The sequence below is a fragment of the Carettochelys insculpta genome, chromosome 12 (genome assembly GCF_033958435.1).
Source record: "Carettochelys insculpta isolate YL-2023 chromosome 12, ASM3395843v1, whole genome shotgun sequence".
NCBI lineage: Eukaryota > Metazoa > Chordata > Testudines > Carettochelyidae > Carettochelys > Carettochelys insculpta.
This window is the reverse complement of record NC_134148.1, coordinates 17,960,717-17,987,497: the sequence shown is the minus strand read 5'-3', so window position 1 is coordinate 17,987,497 and position 26,781 is coordinate 17,960,717. Positions and strand designations below refer to the sequence as shown.

At 41.6% G+C, this 26,781-nt stretch overlaps 1 pseudogene; it reads left to right on the top strand.

Moving 5' to 3' along the window:
- Nucleotides 1-3,029: 3,029 nt before the first annotated feature.
- LOC142019862 (tetratricopeptide repeat protein 24-like) lies at nucleotides 3,030-19,768 on the top strand (annotated as a pseudogene).
- Nucleotides 19,769-26,781: the final 7,013 nt, after the last annotated feature.

Sequence of the window (26,781 nt, the reverse complement as noted above, 5' to 3'; positions counted from 1 at the left end):
CTTTGGTCATGTGGGAGCAAATATTTGTTGTTGCTATTATTTTTAGTGATTTGAATCAAAGTCCTCTTTTCAAAGTAGTTCTTACCTATGTAAAATTATGCACTTGATAAAGGAACTATATTATCAAGTTCATTGCAAAATTACTCTACTTAAAATATGAGAAACTAATGAGCTCCCAAGATAGCTGAAAATAATATTACAATGTAATCTACATATTTTTGTTCCAGAATTTCTTTGAAACTTTTAATCAGATCATAATAGAAGAGGGAAAAGTAAAGGTCATGCAAAAAGAATTCTGCAGAACACAAAATGTACTCCAAAATCCTCTACAATCTGAACCAGACCAAAGTGTGTTGAGTATACGCCAAAATCCACACATTACATTATCATTTTTAGGGTTGGTCATGCAGCTTTACCTGTTCAAGGACAGAATACCTTCTCCCAGCCTGCATGGGTTCCTCTGCAACCATCCTTCTGGGCTCCTAGGCTGCGGTTACACTAGTGAGTTTTGTTGACAAAACTGGTGGAACATCCACACACAAAATGCATTTTGTTGACAGTTTGTCAACACAACTTAGCGCTTTTGCCAGCAGCGTTCTGCCTCCGAGCCATGAGGCATTAGGCTACTGTCAATAGAGTCTGTCGAGAAAAAAAAGCTGTGTGGAAGGCTTCTCTCAACAGACAGGGTGTCCAGAAAAATGGGCAGCCCTGTCTGCTGTGCTTCCAGGTGCCTGTTTTGTCAAGGGAGCAGCCGAGTGGTCTGGCTGCTTTGTTGACAGAGTGCAGTGCTCTTCCAATTGGCTTTTGTGTGTGGCCACACTGTCTACAGAAGTTGTGTCAGGAAATCTCTTCTGACAGTGACTTCTGTCGACAGAGCACCGTAGTGTAACCACAGACTAAGTCTCTCCATTTCAGGATAGAAGGATGAATTCTAAACTGCTTCCCTGAGTCCCTCTCATGCACTGAGCCCCTCTGGGCTATTGTACTCAGAAAAATGAAGCATGTACCCTGCACTCAGCACAAGCAGCTACTAGCTGACTCAAGCTCCTGTGGCAGCCACCTCGAGGCAGACCCTCCCATCTTTCAGGGTCCTAGAGCCGGAATATCTAGATCACAATTAAACAGCCCATGAGCCCAAGCCAGCTAGCAGTACAAACCTACACCTGGGGCTCTCGGATACAGCCCTGACTCAAAGCCTTCTTTATTGGGGTCCCTTCACAGACTTCTCACTCAGGGCCTCCCACACAAGCCTGACCACACTCTGTGGTTCCTCCCCTTCAAAGTGAGCTCTCACCCATTTAAAAGAAACCACCCAGCTGATCAGGACCAGCTTGCAAGGGGCAGAGAGGCTTGGGGGGACATCATCAGTAATCTGGCATCGTGGCTGCAGCAGATATCCCTTAAAGCAAGACATCCTGTGACAGGGCTTTGAAAACATTTATGCTGTTAGACAGGTGTGGGTTAACTGACTAATGATTCCAGTACCCTGTGGATTATTATTTGGCGATACCACAGAAATTATAGTAGACTAACCAAGCCCACTGACAGGGGGTGGGGTGAATGGGGGCAATTGCCCCCAGGCCTGGCCTTTCAAAGGGGTCTAGAGTTCTGGCCACTGCCACTACCAAAGTAGCAGTGATGGCCAGAGCTCTGGGCCCCTTTGAATTGTTTCCGCATGTGTCTGGGAGATGGAGAGTGGGGCCCAGCACTGCAGTCTCAACAGCGCTGAGGGCCAAATGTCCTAGGCCCCGCCCCTGCCACCCTTGGCCCCACCTTTTCCAGGGCAGAGCCAGCCATCCCTTCCACCTTGCCCCAGGGCCCACACTGCCTCTCGACACTGCTAAGATCAACTGAAGGACTGAGGTAAAGCCCGCTGAAGTCAATACATAGGCTCCCATTGAATGAATGGGGATTGGAATTAGGGTTTCGCTGAACAGACCAGAAACTCTCTCAACTACTATAAATGGGGATATTTCCAGTGCTATCCATATATTTAACTCACCTTCTATTATTAATCTCACAGTGAATAGCTTCTGATCTAATTAACTGTGAATATGAAGTATAATTTTATAATTTAAAAAACGTGCCAACTTACAATGGTCTCTTTGGTCTTTGATTCCACAGGAGTCTCACCATGCATGAAGTTCCACACCAGAATTCCTTCACCAAGAATTTAAGAATGACACTGTGCCATTCTAAGCATGTAACTTGAGTTAAACTAAGTCATATGAACTGTCTAATGTCTCATATGAAAGTGCCGGATGCAGTGTATATTTGTAATAGCAATCTGGAACGTGTCAGTTATTTCTTGAATTAGAATGACAGTTGCTCAGTGTCTTGTAGGCATGATGAGCCACATAATATGATAGGACTGTAGTCAGTGCTCGATTCCATACTATGAATAGCACATACTGCTGCACCTACTAGCAAAGAATATTCTGGTAGTAGTAGTGTTTGGGTTTGTACATTATCATAAGGGCTTAGCTGCATTTCCATTACAATCACCTATTTTCAGGCTAAATCCAGGGGTAAAAATGTTGAGCAATTAAAAAACTTGGTATATAGCACTTTTGAGAGCAATTTATGTTTTCGTTACAAAATGTTAACCCTTACGAACCTGAGGATGGAACATATTTGTTCTCAGTGACTTATGCTGCACCAAGTCCCAATTCAGTTTCCCTCCACCCATCATGTCCACATGGGAATCAGTTTTCTAAAGATCATAAGAATGTATTTTTTCAGTTTTCAATGGAAGCAAAACAATCACGCACAAGCACATCTTAGGAAACAATTAGGGCCCTCCCAAATCCACAATCCACTTGGTCAATTTCATGGTCAGAGGATTTTTAAAATTATACATGTCATGATTTCAGCTACAGAAGTCTGAATTTTCAGTGTTGTAGAGGTCCTGACCCAAAAGGGGTTGTGTGAGAGGGTTGGTTTGCAAGGTTACTGTAGGGTGGGTTGGTACTGCTATCCATGGCAGCGGTTAATGTAGGTGTAACCCAGAGGCACTGAGACCACCGGCAATGGAGAGTGAAATTTGCTCTACAACCTTAGCTGAGAGCCAGCTGGCTTCTAGCTTATGCTGTAGAAGCACATGGCTCTAGCCTCTACAGTCACAGATTCAATCCCTCCCGCCCACTACCAGCATTCCCTCTATTTTTTTCCATCCATGATCAGGATAAATTTTGTTATGTGCACCCAGCTATGTGCTGATGTGCACCATCAGTATCAACACCTGCTACCAGCCGTGGGTGCTCTGCATATCAACTGGGCAGGACCTGAATCTCTTCTGCATGGCCGCCAAGTGCTCAGCTTACAGCGAACACTGCTGAAGACCAGTGTGTCTGGCCTTACATAGGCAAGGAAAGGCATTGCCTTCCCAAAAAAGACAGGGCTGAGGGCCCACACCCCTGGTCTGGCTGGCAGGGAAGTTTGGGGCCATAGTGTAACTGTCAGGCCAGTCAATTTCAATTCAGTTTTGAAATACAAATAATATAAATATTTACTTCCTTTCACAGTTTGCATTCACTACAGAAAAATGGCTTCTGGTCTGGCCTCCACCTCCTCTGCTTTCCAAACCATCAGCCACTGTCCACCCATCCAGGATGAAATACGAAAGCTGGCAAAAGCTGGAGATATGTCTTTAAAAAATAAAGCAGCCCAGGCTCTGATCACGTTCAAGAAAGCGTACATTTTGGCGGATGGGGTCTCCGAGATGCAGACTCAGAAGGTGTGTGTCTTCAGTTTCGGGGCTGCCTATATTGCCACAGGCAAAACACAAAAAGGACAGAAGTGCCTGCTGAACTGCAAGTCGAGAGGATCTGTGGAGAAAGATGGCGATTTCTACTTTAACATGGCAGCTGCTTATGATGAAAGGAAGGAGTACTCTAAAGCGGGGATATTTTATCAGAGTGATTAGAGACTACATCCTTAGTGAGAGACAGAGCATCTCCGATGCCTTGATCAAATTTAGCTATTGTTCTGTGAATGTAGGAGACCTTCCCTCAGCTGCCCATTCCTTCAGGCTTGCCAGCCATTCCTACAGAAAGGCAGAGAAAATGGAAGATGCTGCCATGGTCATGAGGGAAGCAGCCAACTATATGATACGGAGTCAAAAATTTTCAGACAGATGTGCTTGAGGCTTTAGCGGACTGTGCACAGCTTTGTTCTGGAATCACCAACCAAGATTTATTAGGTGAGCCAGTAACCATCCTTAGTTACCAACTTTGTTTCAATAAAGAGAATTGTGAAGTTGTTCTACAGAATTTAAATAGACAAAACGTGCATCCAAGCAAGAACTGTGTGTAAAGCATCTGATTCTTCAGCAGTGTCTAAACGTCAGACAGAAATCTCCACTTGCTTTTCTCATGGGGGTCTGCATGTGCAGAATGGGGTCATAAAACTTTTGCCTGGCACGCAAGCAAAAGTTAGCTCATCGCTGCTGCTTCTAGTTCCTGATTCACGCCCTCAAACTGATGACCAAAGTCTAATCACTTTATTTCCAGTTGTGCCTTAGCCAACAAACTGTAAGTACTATGGTCCATAGCCAGCAAGAGGATTTCACCTGTACATCTATTTTAAACCCCATGTTGCAAAATTAGTCCACTCTCTCCTCCAGTACAAGTGTTTCCACAGAAGCTCTCTCTTATTGGTGAAAACTGACAGCTGCAAAATATTACAGTAATTCCCACAAATGGCTAATTTACAATTTGCTTTTTTCCCCGTCACAATTATTTAAAAGGTGCCCCATGGACGTAAACATTGGCTCTCAGTCACAATCATGATAGTTTCACTTTTACGCTCCTAGATGCAACGGGAAGTATTCAGCCAGTGGTACAACTCATTACACATTGGCTAGCACAGACTCGGCCTACTCAACATTTTATACATTGATCGGGCATTCATTTACCTAAAATAGCCTAGTAAACATTGAACATCATTAATCATTTGGTCCGCCAATTAGAATAGTTACAGATGGAAAAATATAGCAAAGATATTAGTGCTACAGCTGTATCAAACCCTCTCTTTGCCCAACCCCAGCTATTTACTATTAATCTTTTGTGTTACCTTTCAGGCAAGCTCTACAACCATATTGGATTGCACTATGCTGAAATGATGTGCTTCCACCAAGCTGGGAAATATTTTATTAAAGCCATGCAAGTATGCAGTGGGGTAAACTTTTCTGTCCAGAAGAGAGCTGTATTGCTACAAAACTTGGGAGCGGTCTACAATGCTGTATCCCAGTATGAAAATTCACTGCGATACCACAGTGAGGCAGCATATCTGTATGGTGAGGTGTCAAATGTGAATCATTCAGCAGGGTACAGAGATGAACCTCTCCTCCAGGTCTGAAGAATCAGACAGAAATGTTGACTTCATAAACTTGTCAAATGTTCACAGGTCTAAATCCTGCCATCCCTGCTCAGGCAAAAGTCCTACTGAAGTGAACAGAAATACTGATTGAATACAGATTAACAGCCTTATTCTTCCGTTTAATTAGCATACCTAGAGATCTTTATCTAACGATCTCAAAATGCTCCATCTTGGTAAGTAAACATCTGTAGAAGGGAGAAACTCAGGCCCAGACAAGGGGATTTGCTAAAGTTAGCACACGGAGCCATCAAGTGCCAGAAGAGAATCCAGAATCCAGGCATCCGAACATGTAGCCGAGTGCCTCATCACTGGATTATACTGTCCCAATGAGAAAATACATATATTTCAGTCACTGGGCATTGAATACTCAGAGGCCGTGTCTACAGCACATTGATCTGTTGGCGGATGTTACTGTCACAGAGATCTTCCAGCAAAACTTCTGTCAACTGATCAGGTCCACACACAAAAGCGGATCAAAAGAGCAATCTGCTCTGTCGACAGAACAGCCAACTAGAAGTTCAACAAACAGGGCTGCCCAGTGAACTGGAAGACCTGTCTGTCGACAGAGGACCCCCCCCCAGAGCTCCAATAGGGCTTTTTTGTCTACAGAAACTGTCCACAAAGGCATTATTCCTCATTGCGGAGAGGCAGAACTGTCGGTGGAAGTGCTGAGTTTTGTCGACAGACTGTTGACAAAACGCATTGTGTGTGTAGACGCTCCACAACAAAACCCCAGTTTTGTCAACAAAACTCTCTAGAGTAGGATGTTGCCAAAGGAGGAAGGATTTTGTTACAGGTAAGGATAGGGAGGTGTAGACCCGTGATATCCAACATGCTAGCCACAGGTGGCTATTTGACCAGTTGATTCAGTGTGGCTGGTTGGCTTCATCAACAAACATTTTCAGAATAAAATAATGTGGCTGGTTCACTATAGCACTATAGTGGCTACTGCCTCAGAACCAGTTGGATACCATGGGTTTAAACCCTGTAAGGTCTTTTTGATATTTTTCTGGCATCCTTTTCCATGTTTGTTTTTCCATTCAGGCTAGTCATGCATTTTGTGTGGGATATCAGCATGCTGTACATTCAAAAGCTTCTAGTGGATTTAGATTAGTCAGCATGCAGCTATTAACAACCACTGATGCCTCGTGAAAATGACCCCTGTTGGAACAATTCTGCCTACACAGCATCTAATTTTATGCTTTTCCTTCCCCTGGTTTTCATTAGCTGGACATTTGTATGACAACAAGTTTTTTGTTCTTTAGAAAAAGTCATCTGATCCTGCTGGCTCTCCTATACCTGAAACCACAAGGCTCTGACTATGACCTCACAGTTCTTCCCTGTTTAACAAATAATTATAATAAAACAAAGCAAAGAGCTTTAGAAGAGTTTAGATGAGGAAAACTCAACAAGTTTCCAAGGAACAAAGATCATGTGTTGTTGCAGATATCCCAGGAATAATTTTAAAAATCCTAAAGGGAAACAAATACATTATATAGTACCTAGGCAAGACTTGTTTCTAGATACATTGTTTATTGAAGTTATCAGCCTTATGCCAGTGAGTCTCAACATACAAGAGATTCTAAAATTTAAAAATTAATACCCTCTTTGCCTCCCCTTAACTAAGACCACATGGGTTGTTTGTCACAGTTCCTATGCATTCTGCTCACATTGCATTCTGCCACAAAACACAAAGCTGTGTCTGTATCACTGCATTATCTAACTCTTACAAGGTGGGGGAGGGAATATCTTTCATTGGACCAACTCTTGTTGACAAAGGAAACAACCTCTCTTCTGAAAGAAGAGCTGTGTGTAGTTCAGGGTTGGGCAATAAGCAGCCTGTAGCTCGGACATGGTTCACCAGGGTTAGGCCCTGCTGGGCCACCAGATTAATTACTTGCGTATCGACAAACATGGCTGTGGTTCAATGTTCCCAGTTGATGGTAGTGGTGGGAAGCGCTGTGAGCCAAACCACTGATACCCACAGCTCCCATGGCTGAGATCAGTTAAACAAGAACTGCAAACGGCTGTACCTGTGGACACATGGGTAAGTACAGTATCTGGTTGCTCACCAGAGCTAATCCTGGTGAACCATGTCTGTTGCCCACCCCGATACAGCTCAGAAATTGTCTCTTTCATCACAGAAACTGGTCCAATCAAAGATTTTTGACTCACCTACCTTATTTCTCTAATAACATGGGACCAACATGGCTATAACTATTCTGCCAACTGGTACTGAAGTTTTCAGAACCCTCACAGCAAGATAAATGACATTTTTAGGTGGGGTGGAAACGAGTGAAACCTCTCACCAATGCTGTCTTCAGTAGTGCTGAGGGTGCCGGATAGAGGTTGCGTGTGGGCAGCATGTATGCAGTGCATCCAGTGAAAACACATTTTTTAGGATTGTTTGCTCTAATTGAACTTTATTCCACTTTGGTATTTTCTCTGCTCCTTTTTCAGGCTGTGCAGACATAAGCCACCCACTACAATTCTTTTCATAGTTCCAGTTTATACAGTAAAAAAATTGCTCAGAAATCTTTCCCTGTGATCATTATGGTTTGTGTGCTGTTGTAGCAATGTTGGTTCCCGATAAGAGAAACACAAGATAGGTGAGGTCGACTGCAAAGAGGAGGTCTGTGTAGCTTGAAAGACAGTACTGTCCATGCAAAGCAAGAGCTGATTTCCACCTGCTTCGTCACTCTCAACTTCTGTCCTTCACTTGTTCAAATTTAAAGGTGGTTCACACGAGGCTTTGGTAAACTTTTCCCCTCACCACTGATGCACAGTCTCCTTCCTTTGCTAACTAAAGATGTTTTGCCAATCAACTTCTTTCAAAGTTGGCTAACAATCAGTTTGAATGAATGCATTTGGATACATGGTCTCAAACACCTGGTGTGGGAACAAAGGCTGAATTGTAAGTCCCAATTTAGCATTTCAGGTTGGTTCCCCTCTGCATACTTTAGTGATATTTAGTTCACTTAGTCACTAAGTATATGATACAATCAGATAGTTATCTACATAAATGGAAATGTGAAATATATTATATAAGCACATTTTTACAAAAGGGTTTTAAAAGTACTTTATATGTAGGATTCTTCATGTTCTGTACATGTTTGTAGAAGCACACAGGAAAGTGTACAAACCTTCCATTGCATTTTCTATCAGATGCTACACTACCTGGTAAAATATTTAAGTAAATCATGATTAGTAACACAGAGAAAGCCGTGCTAGTCTATATACTATCAAAACAAAAAAGCAGTAAAGTAGCACTGCAAAGACTAACAAAATAATTTATTAGGTGAGCTTTTGTGGGACAGACCCACTACTTCAGACCATAGCCATACCAGAACAGACTCAATATTTAAGGCACAGAGAACCAAACATAGTAACCAAGGTTGACAAATCAGAAAAAAAATTATCAAGGTAAGCAAATCAGAGAGTAGAGGAGCGGGTGGGGGTGAGGGAAGTCAAGAATTAGATTAAGCCAACTATGCAAAAAAGCCCCTATAATGACCCAGAAAATTCGCATCCCAGCTCAAACCGCTTGTTAATGTGTCAAATTTGAATATATAAAAGAGTTCAGCAGCCTCTCTTAAAACACACAAAAACACTCCTGATCCACAAACTGGTCAGCTGACATTTTAATGGAGTGGGCCATTCTGTTAATGACTTAAGAGTTTGCCTCTTACTGAGAAGAATATTCACACTACTTTGGAAAGGAAAAAAAAGCAGTAAAGTAACACTTTAAAGATGTCATCAATGTAGCTTAAGTAGAGGAGGGGTAATAGGTGAGGACATTTGAGGAATCGTTGTTCCAGGTCAGCCATAAGTATATTAGCATATTGTGGGCCATGCAGGTGCCCATAGCAGCTCCACTAATCTGGAGGTCTAGATTGTCCCCAAATGGGAAATAATTGTGGGTGACAACAAAGTTACAGAGGTCAGACACCAGACTGGCTGTGGTGACATCAGGGATGGTGTTCCTGATCTCTTGTAATCCATCTTCGTGTGGAATATTAGTGTACAGAGCCTCTACATCCATGGTGGCAAGGATGGTGTTGTCAGGAACTTTTTCGATGTTTTGTAATTTGCTCAGGAAGTCAGTGGTCTCTCGGAGATAGCTGGGAGTGTTGGTGGCATAGAGTTTGAGGAGAGAGCCCACATAACTGGATAGTCCGGTGGTAAGGGTGCCAATACCCAAAATGATAGGTCATCTGGGGTTCCTAGGTTTGTGGATTTTGGGGAGTAAATAGAATGATCCAGGCTGCAGCTCAGATGGTGTGTCTGAGTGAATAAGGTCCCGAGTAGCAGCAGGGAGTTCCTTAAGTAGTTTTTGTAATTTCTTTTGGAATTCCAAAGTGGAATCAGAGGAGAGAGGGGTCTATAAAATGTGGTGTTGGAGAGTTGTCTGGCTGCCTCCTGTTCACAGGCTGACTTACTCATGACGACAACAGCACCCCCTTTGTCAGCTGGTTTATTTATAACGTCTGGGTTATTTTTGAGACTCTGGATAGCATAGCATTCAGCATAGTTGAGATTGTCCCCCATTTGGCATTGTTTGCGTATAATGTCAGTCTGAGCACAGTTGCAGAAGCATTCCTCAGCTCTCATCCCCTATTACCCCTCCTCTACTTAAGATACATTGATGACATCTTTATGATTTGGACCCATGGTGTAGAGACTCTAGTAGAATTCCACAGAGACTTTAACAATCTGCACCCCACCAACAACTTATGCCTTGATTACTCCATGCGAGAGATACATTTCCTGGACACTACAGTACAAATCAAGGATGGCCTGATTGGTACCACACTCTACCAGAAACCCACTGATTGCTATACTTACCTACATACTTCTAGCTTCCATCCTGCACACATAACTAAATACATTGTTTACAGTCAAGCCCTTAGGTACAATCACATTAGGTCTGATCCTACTGACAGAGACTGAAAACTACAAGATCTTTACCAAATATTCATAAACCTGAATTACCCAACAGGAGAAATAAACAAATCAACAGGGCCAGACAAATACCCAGAGACCAGCTACTCCAAGATAGGCCCAAAAAAGCCAACAGCCGAACACCACTGGTCATTACCCAAAGCCCCCAACTCAAACCACTGCAACGCATTATTAAAGACCTACAACCTATCCTTAATCAAGATGCCACACTCCAGAAGACCCTAGGTGACAGGCCCGTTCTCTCCTATAGAGAACCTGCCAACCTTATGAGGATTTTCATCAACAGCCACAGTCTATACTTCAGGCCCACCAGTCCTGGGACTTTTCCTTGCAACAAAGCCCGCTGCCGGCTTTGCCCACACATCTATTCTGGGGATACCATCACTGGACCTAACCAGGTTAGTCACAGAATCATGGGCACATTCTCATGTTCCTCAACTATCATCATATATGCCATCATGTGCCAACAATGCCCAGAAGCTTTGTATATTGGACAGACTTCAAACAAGGAATTTTGACACTACTTTGGAAAGAGAGGCTGCTGAACTCTCTTTTATATTCATATTCAACACATTAACACATGGTTTGAACCAGGATGCGAATTTTCTGGGTCATTATAGGGACTCTTTTGCATACTTGGCTTAATCTAATTCTTGACTTCCCTCACCCCCCCCCTCACCCCCTGCTCTCTGATTTGCTCACCTTGATAATTTTTTTTCTGATTTGTCAACCTTGATTACTATTTTTGGTTCTCTATGCATTACATAGAGAGAGTCTGTTCTGGTATGGATATGGTCTGAAGTAGTGGGTCTGTCCCACAAAAACTCACCTAATAAATTATTTTGTTAGTCTTTAAAGTGCTACTTGACTGCTTTTTTGTTTAAGTAAATCATGTTCATTGCTCCTCTATGGACACTTAGTTTTGGGTGTTTCTCGTCCCAAATCGCTGACATGAGAAGCAGATTGGATACATAAAATGGTATCACTGAAAACAATCATTCGTTAGCCCTTCAATGAGAAAAAGGTTATCATAGTATACTAAAAGTGCTCTTGCAAAGGAAATGGTATAACAGAAAAATTGAACCAACATTTCTTGGCTTTATTGTCCTTCTCAGCTGGCTGGCTGAAAGATATACACAAAGCTTGTGCAAAACTCGGTTTAAAGGAGTACACGTCAATGTGATTAGGCTTAAAATGCAAACAACTAAGTACTTAGCCTTTGTCTATAGCCACCCCTGAACAAAACTGTATTAAAATACACACAAAGGCAAGCTATAATTAAGGAATTTTCCCAGAGACTTGTACAGATTTTATAACAGTGAACAAATGATTTATTTCACTCTCTACCATAATGATATAGGTTTATCATTTTTCTTTAGGGTACATCATGTCTTATAGATCTATACATTAAAATGTAATACAAGTAAAATAGCAATACTTTAAAATGACCTATGCTGTTGTTTAACACTATATTCCAGGCCCCAATTGTTTATGCAGAATTTGGGAGAACGTATAAATCTGTTATGTAACTATAACTCATAAATCACTTACATTAATCTTTGCTTTAGGTGCCCTAGGAGAGAGAAATGCCCAAGGACAAAGTCTCTGCAATTTAGCGTATGCTTACAGCCAGATGAAAAACTTTGACATGGCAGAGTATTACTATCAAGAGGCATTGAATGCATTTGAAGATGTGGGTAAAAAGGCTGCCTCCAGCCCAAATAATTTCAGATGTGTAATAAACCACAATTTTTAGCTTCTAATAAATCAGTAATATTAATTTGCAACAGGCTGAAACTTGGTGCACAAAGCAACTCAAATGGTTTCTGAAAAAGGGCTTGAGCAAATTGAGTTTTTTTTAGATTCAAAGCACTCAGTCAAATACTCATGTCATACAAAAGTCACGCCAGACGTATACGCACCCATCTAAAACAACGTCTTCATGTAATTAATGAACATTTGTATATATCTACGAGTTTGCTTGTATTCTCAGTTGCTCTGTGGTAAATCAGGAGTGACTACTGAAGTTTCACCTGTATGAAATTGGCCTTAGTGATATTTGTAATATTCCTCAGGGATTACTGGTTATTTTTCTGTTCAAATATAAGTTGAACACGATGGGGCCATGTCTACACTACAGAGTTTTGGCAACAAACTTGGGATTCCGTTGACAAAACTCATGGAGCATTCACACTACAAATGCATTCTGTCAAGAAGCTGTTGACAGAACGTAGCAGTTTTCTTGAGTGAGTTCAATCACCCCCATATGAGGCATAATGCCTCTGTTGACAGATTGTTGATAAAAAATAGTGTAGATGCTCTGGGGGGAGACCTCTGTTGACAGAGAGGGCTTCCAGTTCCCTGGGCAGCCCTGTTTGTTGAGATTCTGGTTGGCTGTTGTTGACAGAGGACTGGGCAATCTGGCTGCTCTCTGTTGACAGAGGGTGTCGACAGGGATTCTCTGTTAGGTATGGACATGTTGTGTCAAGAAATATGTCCTGACAGTAACTTCTGTTGACAAAAGTCTGTAGTGTAGACCCAGCCTGGAAGTCTGAAATAGATATGTGAAATATCTATGACAGCTGAGATCTTGAAACCACTGATTCTGTATCATGCCTAGAGATCTCAATTAACCTGCTCTCACTACAGTGGAAATGTCCCATAACATTTTATTTATATCATTTGGTGTCCAAAACGTCGATACAACATCCAAGTGTCTGGCACTTATAAATATTGAAACAGGAAGAAGTTCATTGGCAGTATTTTTCTTTGAAAGGAACTAATTGTTTTACTGGCATAGCATTGGGTCTGGAAGGATGTGTCTATACAGAAAAGTTATTTCTGAACAGCAGCCACTACTCTGAAATAACTTTGTGAGCATCTACACAGCAAAACTGCTATTTCAAAATAATTTCAAAATAGTGGATGGCTTATTTCACTTTCTGTAAACCTCATTCTGAGGAATAGCGCCTATTTTGGAATAGGAGGGAATAGAGGGCTTCCATACCCTCTGAGAGTACCTTGCTTGCCAATGAGTGTGGCTGCTCTGTTCCAAAATAGCTGAGAACTATTTTGATACTCTTTTTGTGTAGACCCGCTATTTTGAAATAAGCTATTCTGGAAAATCTCTTCTGAAATAGCTTATTCCAAAATAAGCCTACTGTGTAAATATAACCAAAGAGTTTCTAAAGTTGCCAATATCATGGGAAGATTTTGCTACTTAGATGGAAGGATCTCATGAATTTCTTGCTTATCAAGGTCTGCACAAATGGTTACAAAGTAAATAGATTTTTTTATTTGTTTTTCTTTTCCACAAGTGACCCATTACAATGGGAAAAAAAAGTTCTCCTTTGAGGACTGAGAGCAAGAGAGAATCTGTTCCATCATCACTATATTTGAATTAAAATAATTTGCATTAAAATACAATTAAGATCTACATTAAGTCACTAAAGGCAAAAATTTAACACTAAGTCTGTCATTCTGTCACAGTCACCATGACATATGTAGGTATTTAAAACTACTTGTGGTACAGTAATATCTCCCTCTGGACTGAGACCAATTTGAGATCACTGCCTTATGCTGGTACCTAAAGATAGGTCAATGATGAGCAGATAAAAGCAAGGAAATTTCAGGTACAGGCTTATCAGATAGCCCAATATTTGGGGACAAATTAACACAATCAGGTGTGCAGTATTGATTTCCAACAGGCAGCTTTCAGCATTCCAGTGTCCTCTACTTAATTTCACACCTTCTGCTGGGACCCTCCCATCCTGAAGTCTTTCATATATTTGGTAAGATGACTTCCCAAAAGGAATATGGTATGACTAGTGGCCGTAGCAAAACACTACACAGACACATGGCACCATCAGAAATCAGAGGTCCTGAAAAGGAAAATGTAGTGCTTATCTTCTCTGATATAACCAGTTCTCTAACTCTCAGTTCTGTGTAGCCATTACAGCAGGGGTGGATAATTGTTGCATAGGGGCCACTCCACAAAATTTTATACTGGTTGTGAGCTGGTTCTGGGCCCCCCAGAAGGAGCGGGGCCTCTGGCAGAAGGGGTAGGGCTGGGGTCTACAGAGAGAGACAAAGGGTGCATGAGTGAAAGAGAAATGCCGTGTGTGAGAGAGACCGACCTCGTCACACATTATGTGCTGCCGTGTATCTGACGGTGACAGCGTGCGGCACAGATTAGGTATGTGTGACAGTGGCACTGTCTGCACTGTCTGCTGCTGGGCAAGCTTCTGAAATAAGCCACCCTCTGTCTCTAAGGGAAATCTGCCCCGCTCTGTTGTCTCCCCACTCACCTGCTCTGCGCTCCCAAGTCACTTACCCACCAGGCTCCAGACTGGAGCAGCTACACTTTGCATCTTTCTCCCTGATCACTGGTTCTGCAGAGATGGGGTACAGGGACAGGGGTACACCCTGGCTTCAGCACTACCCTCTACTCTCCATTGCCTCTCCTTCTTCCCAGATAGCAGGAGATGCCTAGGAGCAGCTCGTCTGCAGACATAAGGAGCTGCTGGAGAGGCAGCTCAACACGCTGCTAGCTGTAAGCATGCGCATTCTGCTAATCAACTGGTTAGGCCACAGAGAAATGCTTGGCAGTCTGAATATGTCCCCTGAGCGTGGTTTTGCCCACCCCTGCATTATGTAGTAGTCTGGTCATTTGCACATCTATCTACTATACTCAAGATCCACATGGAGCACAAACCCAATCAGGAGCTCATCCAAAGCTCATTGAAGCCAGTGAGTCCTTCCCCTTGTCTTCACTGAAGACTGTTCTAGGACTGATTAAGCAACATATTTAAACCCGAGTCGAAACATAATACACTTGTGTTTTGTTGAAAGGATGAACTTAAGTAGGTATCTTCACTTTTGCCTAAATGGAACCAAAATTTCTTGCTGTATTCAATTTTTAACAATTATTTTATAACTGAGATCAACTAAGCATTTGAGTTATGAATGTAAAAAAATTAAAATCAAACTAAAAAAGTCAAAGCTATGTTTGAATGTGAACAAGCCTGTCATGTTTCAGCCAGGAATGCTTTCCCTCAAGTTAGAAACACAGAATACAATAGTATATTGGAATTAGCAGCTAAACTTTCATTTCCTCATTAAACGCAGGCTTTTCATTTTATCTGAATACATAAAATTTAATACATGTTCAATTATTCATTTCATGTCTGGCAACATCATGTCTGGTAACGTGCAGTGGATTAAGCTTTAAATTAGCAGTAGTTTAGCTGCTGCTAAAATTATTAGAGAGAGAAAAAAAATCAGTTAAGATAGGTGAGCCTGAAATCACTGCATTCCATGTAGCTCCAAAATCAATAACAATTGTTCCTGAAATGAAACATCTTATCTTTCCTGGAATAGATGTTCCAATGTCCTGACTTTAAAAGCAAAACAAAACAATAACCCTTCCCCACCTCCGCACTGTTACTGGAACAGGATCAAACCATATTCCATTTATACCATTAATACTCGGCATTCAGTATACCAACTTGCTCATTCTATGTTAAAAACCTGAATTAATATAGGCAGAATCACAAAAACTTTAACAACTATATGGTCTCTTACAGGTGATTGTTATGGCCCGCAACAAGTCTGTGAAGGATTGGGTGCTACTAGTTTCTGCGTCCGTGACTTCGATCAGGCCATCTCTTATTACAAACAAGCTCTGACTATTTGGAAAGTCAAAGGTACTTTTTGTTTGCCCTCTGTTTGTTTACTAATGCACACAGAAGATAGAGACTCAAGGTGGGGGCATATGGGGGGGACAGAATTAGGAAATAATGTGAGCTATTTTTTTCAGAGCCTGTGCCAAATGAAGAGGTCTGCTTCACTTCAGTGGGAATTCCAACCACCTAGCATCTAGAGAACTGAATCTCAACAGAACTTTCATAAATACAATACTTCCTCCCACACAGTATCCATCAGTTGAGCAGGAGATGAAAAGGAATTTTACAGGAGCGATGGGCTTAGAGGCTTTATTAAACACAAAAAGAAGCAGAAGGTGTAAATCAACTAGTTAAAATTCTGCTCACTGAAGTGCAGGCTGCTATTCCTAAAATGTAATATATTATGTAACAACTTACTCCTTAGAAATGCATTTCATAACAGCTAGCTAGGGAATCTCACAGACTGAATTAATTAGCAAAGGTAGTATCTGATGTAGAACACTGATCGCTTCAACCAGCAGGTTTGCTGTTTTTTTTGTTTTTAAAAATGGCGAAGATTTTCTCAGATTCTGTAGGTCAGAGTAAGAGCTGAAAAGCTCCCTGAGATCCTCCTGGGAGAGAGGCATTTTGGTTGGCTTGAGCAGGCAGTACACACCCTGTATTTCAGGGAAAGTGGCATTGCACTTGCTGCAAAGATGAGATAAAGAAAAGTTCAAAGAGCAGTTTAAAGATATGTACTCGTGATGGCTGCGTCTGTTTGGAACATCCCATTTGACAGCACAGGGTCTGAGCATAAAGGAACAGGTAACTGGATAAAAACATGTTTATAAGTATACCTTTCAGCCACTTTTGGGTATAGCCTTCTCCTGTACTCTCAAGCAACCCTGCCTCAGGAATAATGAAAATAACCCAAGCTTTCCATATTAACATCTATGGGCTAATGCCCCTGTGATAGTTATGAAAGATTACAGCTCGTGTCTGGATTTGTCTCACACAAAACAAATGGTTTAGATTGTTCCCTTTTCCAGCTATATGATGGAAACCAGTATAAGGAGAGCAAATTCTTCCTAAACTTCCTCTATAAACAAGGAGGCTTGTCACTGTTTCAGTGGCACTTCCACTGGAGTAAAACAAAGACCATTTGTAAATTAGTTTTTGGGAAATAATAGCTGTGGTGAATTACACACTCACCCCCAAAAATAACCCTCCAACAATGAAAAGTTACTTTAGCTGAAATTTTTTGTTGAAAGATTTAAAGAGACAAAATAAAACAAAAATGACAACTGACAGAGGAGAGAGAAGGTCTTAGATATGTACGAGTAGAAACACCACTTTAAATACTGCGGAGAACATACATTTCAGTGATACAGGAAACATTAAAACAAAGAAAATGTAGTGTATTGACAGGGTGAAGGATAATATACGCCATTGTGGTATTTATCAAGGAAGATTGTGGCTCATGTTTGGATTTTCTTTACGATGGAATATCTAACTATTTAGATCTTCTCCTTTCTTTTTGTGAAACAGGAAACATCTGATCTCTCCAGAGAAAGGGTTTTAGGGAAACTAAGGGATGCTGTTCAGTGTCCGGTTACATGCAGAAATGGCTTTTCAAACAACAGCAGCTGTAAGTTCAGGGCAGGGGAAATTACAACAAAATATGAAAAAAACCCCTGACTTTAAAAAAATATTGGTGCTGATTTGCCAGGCTTCCTTTCTCCTCTTGCAAGTTGCTAACACACAGCCCACTCCTGCACCCTACCTACCATCCAGACCCTCTGTTGCCAGCCCTATCCTATACCATTTCTTTCATCCAGACCCTGCACTGTAACCTTGACCCTGCTGCTGTGAGCTACCCCTTTCCCAGACCACACCCCTACCCTCTGCCTGCTCCCCAGCTGCCCCCTCCCACACACCAAATCCCAATTTGTGGCCCCTCCCATAGCCTAAAAATCTACTAGCTCTGGGCTCCTGGGGTGGCAGGGGGCAAATCCTGACTCTCGGCCCCTTACCGCACCACCCCCTCCCACCCCCTGCCCTTTGAAGCTGGCTAAAGTGGAATGAGGTGAGTGTCTTCTTTCTCCTGCTTCACAGTTGGGATCCAGGTGAATGAGGGTGGGGTTTTTTTTTTTTTGTTTTTTTTTTTTTTTTAGGGAAATTGGCTTTTTTCTCTTTTGCTCTTCACCTGTGTCTGGTGTCCAACTGATTTCCCTGCACTCTTCTAAAGACAAGACTAGATTGAATGCAAATGCAAAGGCTGAGAATGAATTCGGTGGAATTGCATGCACATCAGAAGGGAGCCAAAAAGTAGACAGCAAGGACCAGAAAAGGGAGAAGACAGCCCATTAAGCTTTTGTAGGATGGCCCAAAGAGGCAACCAAGAGACTTTTTGGGGGTAAAGCTCTGGCTGGAAAGCAACACTTGTAATCATGAGCAAGGAAGCCATCGCCTGTTGTCTGTTCCTATTATTTGCAGGGTAACAGGATTTTGAATACGTTCCATGTAAATTGACACAATGCACAAAGCTCAAACATCAGCTAACTGCTCATGTCAAAAGGGGTAACATCCATTAACATAATTCACACTGGTAAGAACATACCTTTGTTAAGGAGATTCCACATAGCAACCGCTAGTATAAGCGCTGAATGCCTAGTTAGTAAATGCAATGCTCTTTGGTTTATGTGGCTTTAGCATCTGTTTCCCCCTCTTGTCATTAGAGAGTTTCAGGGATTACACAGCAAATTATCTTTCCTTCCACTGCCAGCAATGTGCAGACTTTCATAAAGATCCCATCTTCACTCTTAGCTTTGCAGCCTTCTGGTAAGATGGGTGGGATCGCAGCCCAGTCTGTGTTTTGTTGCTGCAGAATACATAAATGCTCTCCAGGTGCTGTCTTGAGTAAGTTCTACAATCTTGAGACCCTAACTGAAAAGTTTTTCCCACTTTCTGTGACATGGTTTTAAATGAAAAAAAAAAAACCTCAACTGATTCCTTCCATACTTCGGCACATTTTTAGAGATGGGCTACAGTCCCAGGACAATCCTGAGCTAAACTACTCCAGGTACCCCAGGGCCGTGGCACATTGGTCCTTTGTTTCTCTTCAGAATCTGAAACAGAAGGTAGTGGGAAGGGTAGCCCAAAATCAACAGCCATGCATAAGCTGGAGTTGTACTTGAAGACAAACTCAGAGAACAACTGGAAATACAAACTGTGAAGTAAGGGCTTCCTGCCATTTTTGTAAGTTTCCTGACTCCCAGGATTCTGTCTAAAACCCCATCGATTCACAGCTGCACAAGCCACTTCAGATTTAACGCAACTTCATCTTCAGATCAAAGTCTGAATTCAACTATTCAGTTCAGAACAGACTGAATTTTTTAAGCACTCATGCATTCGATATAATTAGAACTTCATTCAGTTCTAAAATCCCCATAATAGGCTTCCACCTGTTAGGGTTGGAAAACTGTGGCTCTATTCCATTTCACTTCAAAACCCCAATTCTATTTTATATAATTAGAATAAAAATCTACTAATGAACACAGAAGTTTGGGATTTGAGTCTCTCCTCACATTTGGTGTAAATCTAGAGAGATCCAACATAGCTCAACAAGTTTAGAATTTGTACGACTTCATGTCATTTTTTAGTAGTAATACTGTTCTTATTATTATAAATAATCCTTTGTTCTTTCACAGCAATCTTCTCCCAAAGATGGTCATGGGTCTGTGGCTTCTGAACAAGAAATGTAGTAAGTTACAGCAGTGTTTTAACTGGTCAGATTTCAGAGACCTAAAATTTCGAACTTCTTTCTAAAGTCCGTGTTCTGTTTTAAACACACAAACCTCAGGCACACTTGGCAAATTTGGCCTTGTTAATACTAAACAACCCTCATGTAAGAGGCCCAAGGCAAATAAGGTTAAATAAAATACAGCAAGGAAGCTAGAGAATCAGCACAAACAAAAATATTGTTGAAACCTGGACTTTTCCCAGTACTTCAGAGCAACCAGACACCGTCCTCACTTTTATCCCTGGAAGTCAATGAGGTGTCTCGGCTGCACATGAGAAGAGAATTTGCCACAAGAGTTATATAGGTTACTGACAGCATTTGTGGCATCCATATTTAATGAAAGAAATCTGAGGCCATGTCTGCATTACAGGATTAGGCTGAACTTATCAAGGTTGATTTTTAGCATCCAATTATGCAAAGTCAAAGCTACATGTCCCATCTGTGTGCATGAGTTTGACAGAGTGCAGTAGGGTGGATTCCTTCAAGTCTTACAGCGATGCACTGTAGTAGCTATCCCACAGTTCCTGCTGCCCTTTCCATTCTGTGTTAGGCTCGGTGTGTGATGGGATAAAAAAGGTGCAGCAGGTGATTTTGGGTATACATCATTAGCCTCCCTCTCACCTGCCATTGTTTAGAAAATTGACCTAATGTGGCTAAGTTTGACCTAAACTTGTGTAGCCTGGGCCTGAGTTTCAAGATGCACGAGGAGTGATGTCTCTTTGGTTTATTGCTTAGATACACAGTATGAGGTAGTCACAACTTTTAAGTTAGTAAAACGTGCATTTTGGTATTGTCATATAAAAAGGACAAATGATGAGATTATAATGCTACTCTCCAATTCCCTGTCAAATGCTCCATGTCTGAAAAAAAGACAACATTAAATGCTGCTTTTATCCACTCCTCTATGCACACACTGCAAAAATGAATACTTTCAGCAGCACACAAGTTTCTTTCTAAAATTGAAACTCTGGGTCATGCCTCAAACCCTTCGGCTTAGAACTTCTCTAGCACCTTCCATCTGAGGAGAGCAAAACATTTTGTAAACAGTGATTAAATAAAACTTGGCAGCACTTCTGGAAAGTTATTTTGAGAATTAAAAGTATTATCATCCCTATTTCACAGATGGAGAAACAGTGGTTAGTAGATTTACATAATTCACAGAACTAGTCAGTGTCAAAACTGGAATTAAAATCCAGCAGCGAAATCCTGACTTAATTTCCTTTGATGTGGCGAGAATTTTACCCCAGAGCTGGACTCCCAGTCCTGCGTTCTAACCTCAAGTATATATTGCATCCCATGGGCAGGGCTCATGATCACCGAGTAGCCGATGATGCTGGTTTTTTTTTTTTTTGGCCTTCAAAGAAAAAAAAAACTAAGTGCGTGGGTGTGATTTCTTTGCTGTGCCAGTATGGATCGAAAACAGCAACATGGTATTAAACTCTGCAATAGCCAGCCAGAGTCTTTCTATAAAATAATAGTATATTTTAAGGGCAGCAATTAGGAGTCAAAGTAGATGATCATTCCAGCACTGCAACCAAAGTTGAATCAGATTTTAAAAATTCATGTAGTAAGTTTTATTACCCCTGAGTTTGTTTCCAGTAATTACATGCACAAATATTTGACGCAAACGTTACAGCAGGCTACCTGCATACACAAATACCAAGTCTGTGAGAACCGCGGTTCATAACAGTCTGTGACTTTTGAAAATAAAATGGATACAACTAAGGAGCAGTAGTTCTGTTGCAGCAATAATTCCATGCTGTTAGGTCTTTTACATCAGAGTACACTATAGAAGAGTTATCGATTGTGCATTGAAAATCTGAGTCAGAAACAGTCAGACTTCAATGAGGAAGAGCAATCTCCTTGATATGGTTTATTCTCCTGGATGTCTACATTTATGTCACAAACTGCACACACTTCAGTTGGATGGATTGTACTCCTCCTGTACTACTACTTATACTTTCAAAGATACGTCTCTGCATAGCCACTAGATGTCACTTTATTAAGGTTATTTTAGTAATCCTGTAATGTATTATAGGCATTAGGCCTTCAGCGGTAGTGCTTGGTTTTATTTTTATTTTAAACCGTGAACATTTTAAGGCCACCTAGCAGTTGATGAATCACTTGTCAATCTTTGAAATATGGTTTTCAAATTAGACATCTCAGAATATGGTGGTAAATTGGAAAGTAACCCAAACATTACACTTTAAAAGTGCATACTGCCACTTAACATATCGTAGGCTGCCACGCAGGCCATTTGGTTCCAGAAGTTTAACTGTGATTGTGCTCCATCACATGGAGCTAAATTTGTGCCTCCTTTTGTAAGTCCTATAAAAAATGGAATTGCAAAACAGAGATGAATTTGGCCCTAGGTGTGCTTTATAATGTACATACAGTAAACCCTCAAGTTATGCGTGGGTTGTGTTCCTGCAACTCCCATGTAACTTGAATTTTTGTGCAAGTCAAGGGGAGTCAGAAACCTCTGGGCTTGCAGGAGCTGGGACTTTACCGGCTCCCAGAGTGGTGGGGAGGTGGTAACCAGGGGGCAGCCTGGTACCAGTCTTCCCATGGCTTGCAGGACCCAGGAAACTGACCAGCTCATGACTGGTCAGTTTCCCAGTCCCACCAGTACAAGGGAGCCAGGAACCAGGCTGCAGCGTGTTTCCTGGCTCCCTGCCGCTTGCAGGAACCAGGAAGGTGACCAGTCATGAGCTGGTCAGCTTCCCACTTCCCGCAAGCAGGGAGCCATGAACCAGGCTAAGATACTTCTCCCTCCCTTCCCCCAGTCACACAGCTGGGGAACGGGAGGGAGCAGGCTCCAGCCACAGGGCTGCGGGGTCTCCTTCCCACTCACAGCACTGCCCCCAGCCCCCTCTCACGTAAACATGAGATTCATGCATGTTAAATGCATGTCTTGGAGGATTACTTTATGTGGCCACTACAAAAGGATAAAAAGTTGACACAGGCATTAATTTATCTTCAATTTTTGTTCAGTCTACTATAGTTATGATTTAACAATGTTTCTTTTATTTATATTTTTGGTACAAACCCTCTGCTCTCTGATGCCTCAATTCTGAGTCAATGATAGATTGGTTGTACTGAATATGACACAGTTTGAGATTTCCAGACCTTGTATTCAAGCAACTCTCCTTCAAAAAAAAAAAAAAAAACTGGTCCTGGAGGAAAGAAGGAAATAGAATAGGAGGATGACTGCATTTCTGGGCACATAATGTGGAGACACAGATGTCAGCCAAACTCTTCTTTTCCTTACATGTATGTGAATCAGAAGAAACACCACTGAAGTTAGTGGAGATACACCAGTGTGAGGGCTTGTCTATGCTAAGTGGAAATTCAACCTAGTCAGAGTCGATTTTCCGGAGTTTGATTTTGCGTGTCTGGTATAAAAATGGCAAAAATTGATCTCTCTGGGGTTGGCAGTCATCCCCTATACTCCATGCTATCAAATGGAGTCAGGGAACTCAATGGGAGAATATAGAGGCTAGGTCTATACTAGGGAAACATCGATTCTGGTACGTCGATTCTAGCTACCTAAATGCCATACCTAGAACTGCACATCTGAAATCAACTTATTTCCCTAGTGAAGACTCACAGAACACTAGAACTGGATGTTTAGACTTAGCCTGAGAGAGGGGGCCATGTAAGAACAGACTGATAACACATAGCCATGCCATTACACATAAACAGACTTCTTTAGGAAACCCTGTGGTAGAAAAAAGATTGTCATAATGAGTGGTAAAATACCATGAGTGTAAGTCAACAATGAAAATAGTATTAAAATATAGGTAGGGTCTAATGTTAATTTTTAGGAATATGATACAGGTTGGAACTCACTGGTCCAGCACTCTTGAGGCTTGACTGGTCCCAAATAAGGGAGCTTTCTGGACATGGGGAGGTCAGTTATGGTCCCCTTGCTGCCGGCCCCCCAGCCTGGCTACACTACCAGCCCCAGCCAAGCCCCTGGCTCACTGATCACTGGACCAGCTCCACTCCTGGTCCTGACCAGACTCTCAGCTGCCAAGGCTCTCCGGTCCAGGGGCTGCCTGATCCAGAACATCCATAGTCCTGCCAGATTGTTTTTAGGGCAAGGAAATTTACACTGGGCTCACTGAGGACAATAGGGTTTTCCTATTGACTTTGACAAGGGTTCCGTCAAGCCCAAGCAAGGTGAATTTAGAAAGAAAGGAGGAATGCTAATCTGTATGCAAAAAATAGAACTTAAACCATTTTTAAATGATAGCAACAATATTGCTGTCATTTAACATTTTTATAGATTCTTCCATTCCATTGGATCCCAAAGCACTTTATGTAACTACTGAATAAACTGTACAGAGAATGTCCACTACTGAGAACACAGCCACCTCTGGGAGGAGATTGTCTCTAAATTAGCATTAGTAGACATTTTAGCCAAGAATACAAGCCAATGCCTACTGTCAAGAAAGATGTGTCACAATATTTGATAGGCTCACAAAACAGCCAGGTCTTCTTCGACTTTTATGGTCTCTTCCAAAACATTGACGTATACACCATAACAACTATGCTAACTTTGTCAGTAGGTTTGTTCTATCTCAGGAGCTGTAAACACACTTCCAAAGAGTTAATTGTTTTACCGCCTCAGTTCAGCTGATTATTCTAGTTTCTAGTAATTAAGATTGCATTTCATGATCCTCAGCCTTATTAAATTAGTGTTTACAGTTCTGTATGCTACAAAAATAAAACATGTTATTTTAATTAAATTATTCATAAATGGCATTGGTTCCACCTCAGATGTATGTATAATGAGAAGGGAACTGAGAAGACTCATCATTCATTAAAAATTGTGATGTATTTTTGTCTGCTGATTGGAGATACACGGAACTGCTCAGATTAAGTGCAAATCTTTCCAATTCCTCTGTCCTTCTTTCTGAATTTATTTTCTTCTTGAGGCCCATGTTCAGAAGTCTTATTTATTCACCCTCCCTTCTTCAACTTGGACCCTCATTTCGGGGGATACTTTTCCAGTCTTGGCATGGTTTTCAGAGACTCACTGATTTGCCAAGTTGCCTGCTGTGTCACAAAACACAGACTACTAGAGAGCAATGCCCACTTTCTCCACTATTTTATATAGCAACACACAGGCTATAACTAATTCAGTACAAAAAGGGATGAAATCTAGTTTTCAAAGACTAATATACTAGTAGTAGTCAGAGCAGCTCCCAACATATTTGACTGCAAACAGTAATGTGTAACATCTAAAATTCAAAGAAAGCATTTTACTAATGCGGTTCTATGAGCAGTGAACCAAATTCTTCTGTTATACTGATCTGTATTCTGATTAATCCCACTGAATCTAATGAGGTTACTCCAATTTACTCTGAAATTGAGTTACTCTAGATCTACACCAGCATAACAAAGAATTTGGCCCCATGTTTCAAGGTGCAAGATAAGTTTGAGATAATTTTTTTCTGTCCTGTGAACAAGGTCAAGAGAACAGAAATTACCAGCAAATTCCCATCATACACAGCTAGCTCTTCCACCTGTCACCAGGCACCCAATTCACCAGGCATGGGATTCAGGGAGTTTTGGGAACAGAGGGAGTGTAAGTAGCCAATAAGCTGGTGAAAGTTAGGTCAGAACCTAGGCTACTCTAACTTGCTCTGGGACCACTGCAGAATATCAGAGAACTTCCTGCTTGTGTAACAAGAACCATACCCTTCATGCAGCCATCAATTTAAAACTGGAGGAGTGATTCCCTTAGAAATGCTATAAAGTAAAGCATGAACCAGATTCAGGGCAGCATGGAAAGCACAGCTTGAAGAGATGGGTTTAAACTATTCTTCCCTTTGCTCTTCCACTACCTGTTTGACTGTTCTTAAAACTAAAAAGAATTTCTTTGCTCTTCCATCCCTTTTCTGTCCCGTATCAGCTCCAGAAAATGCCAACAGGAGTTCCATGAACAAATCACAAACACGGTCCAGTAGAGATTGGCACTATGGCTAATAGAGAACAAAACTTATATAAGTGTTATTGGTTATTGCACCAACTATGACAGGGTATTTAGGAGCTATTGTAACAGGCTTCTCATGACTACAATGGCAGAGAAGTTCCACTGGACTCTAATCTAAAGCTGGAAAAGTGCTCCAAATTCAGCCTGGGTAGCTAGGTGACTCATTCCTTCACTTGAATCCAATCAATTTCATGCATAATGACTAAGGGGAAAATAAATTCTTAAAGAACAAAGATCACAAAAATGAAACAGCTGAGGAGCTGCAATACAAAATAGAAAACACCGCACACAGACATAGAATCATAGAACACTAGAACTGGAAGGGACCTCAAGAGGTCATCAAGTTCAGCCCCCTGCCCTCATGGCAGGACTGAGCACCATCCTGGTCCTGGTCCAGAGTCTCTGGACTATGCCTGATAGATGTCTATCTACCCCACTCTTAAATATTTCCATTGATGGAGATTCCACAACCTTCCTAGCCAATTTATTCCAGTGTTTAACCAACCTGACAGTTAGGTAGTTTTTCCTAATGTCCAGCCTAAAACTCCATTGCTGCAGTTTGAGCCCCTTGCTCCTTGTCCTATCCTCAGAGGCCAAGGAGAACAATTGTAAACCCTCCTCTGTACAACACTCTTAAGTAGTTGAAAATTGCTGCTATGTCCCCTCTCAGTCTTCTCTTTTCTAAACTAAAGAAGCCCAGTTCTTTCAGTCTCCCTCAGAGCTCATGTTCTCTAGACCATTAATCATTCTTGTTGCTCTTGTCTGAACAGTCTCCAATTTCTCCACAATTTTCTTAAAATGTGGTGCCTCCAATGAGTGCAGAGTAGAACAAAAGAATGACTTCTTATGTCTTGCTCACAGCGTATGCAGTTATAGGCAATACGAAAACCACCACCAACACCTTCATCCTCCTGGCCAGTTGGTTATTGCCTACAAGTGAGCTGTACTGCTCTGGAATGACAGTTTTTTAT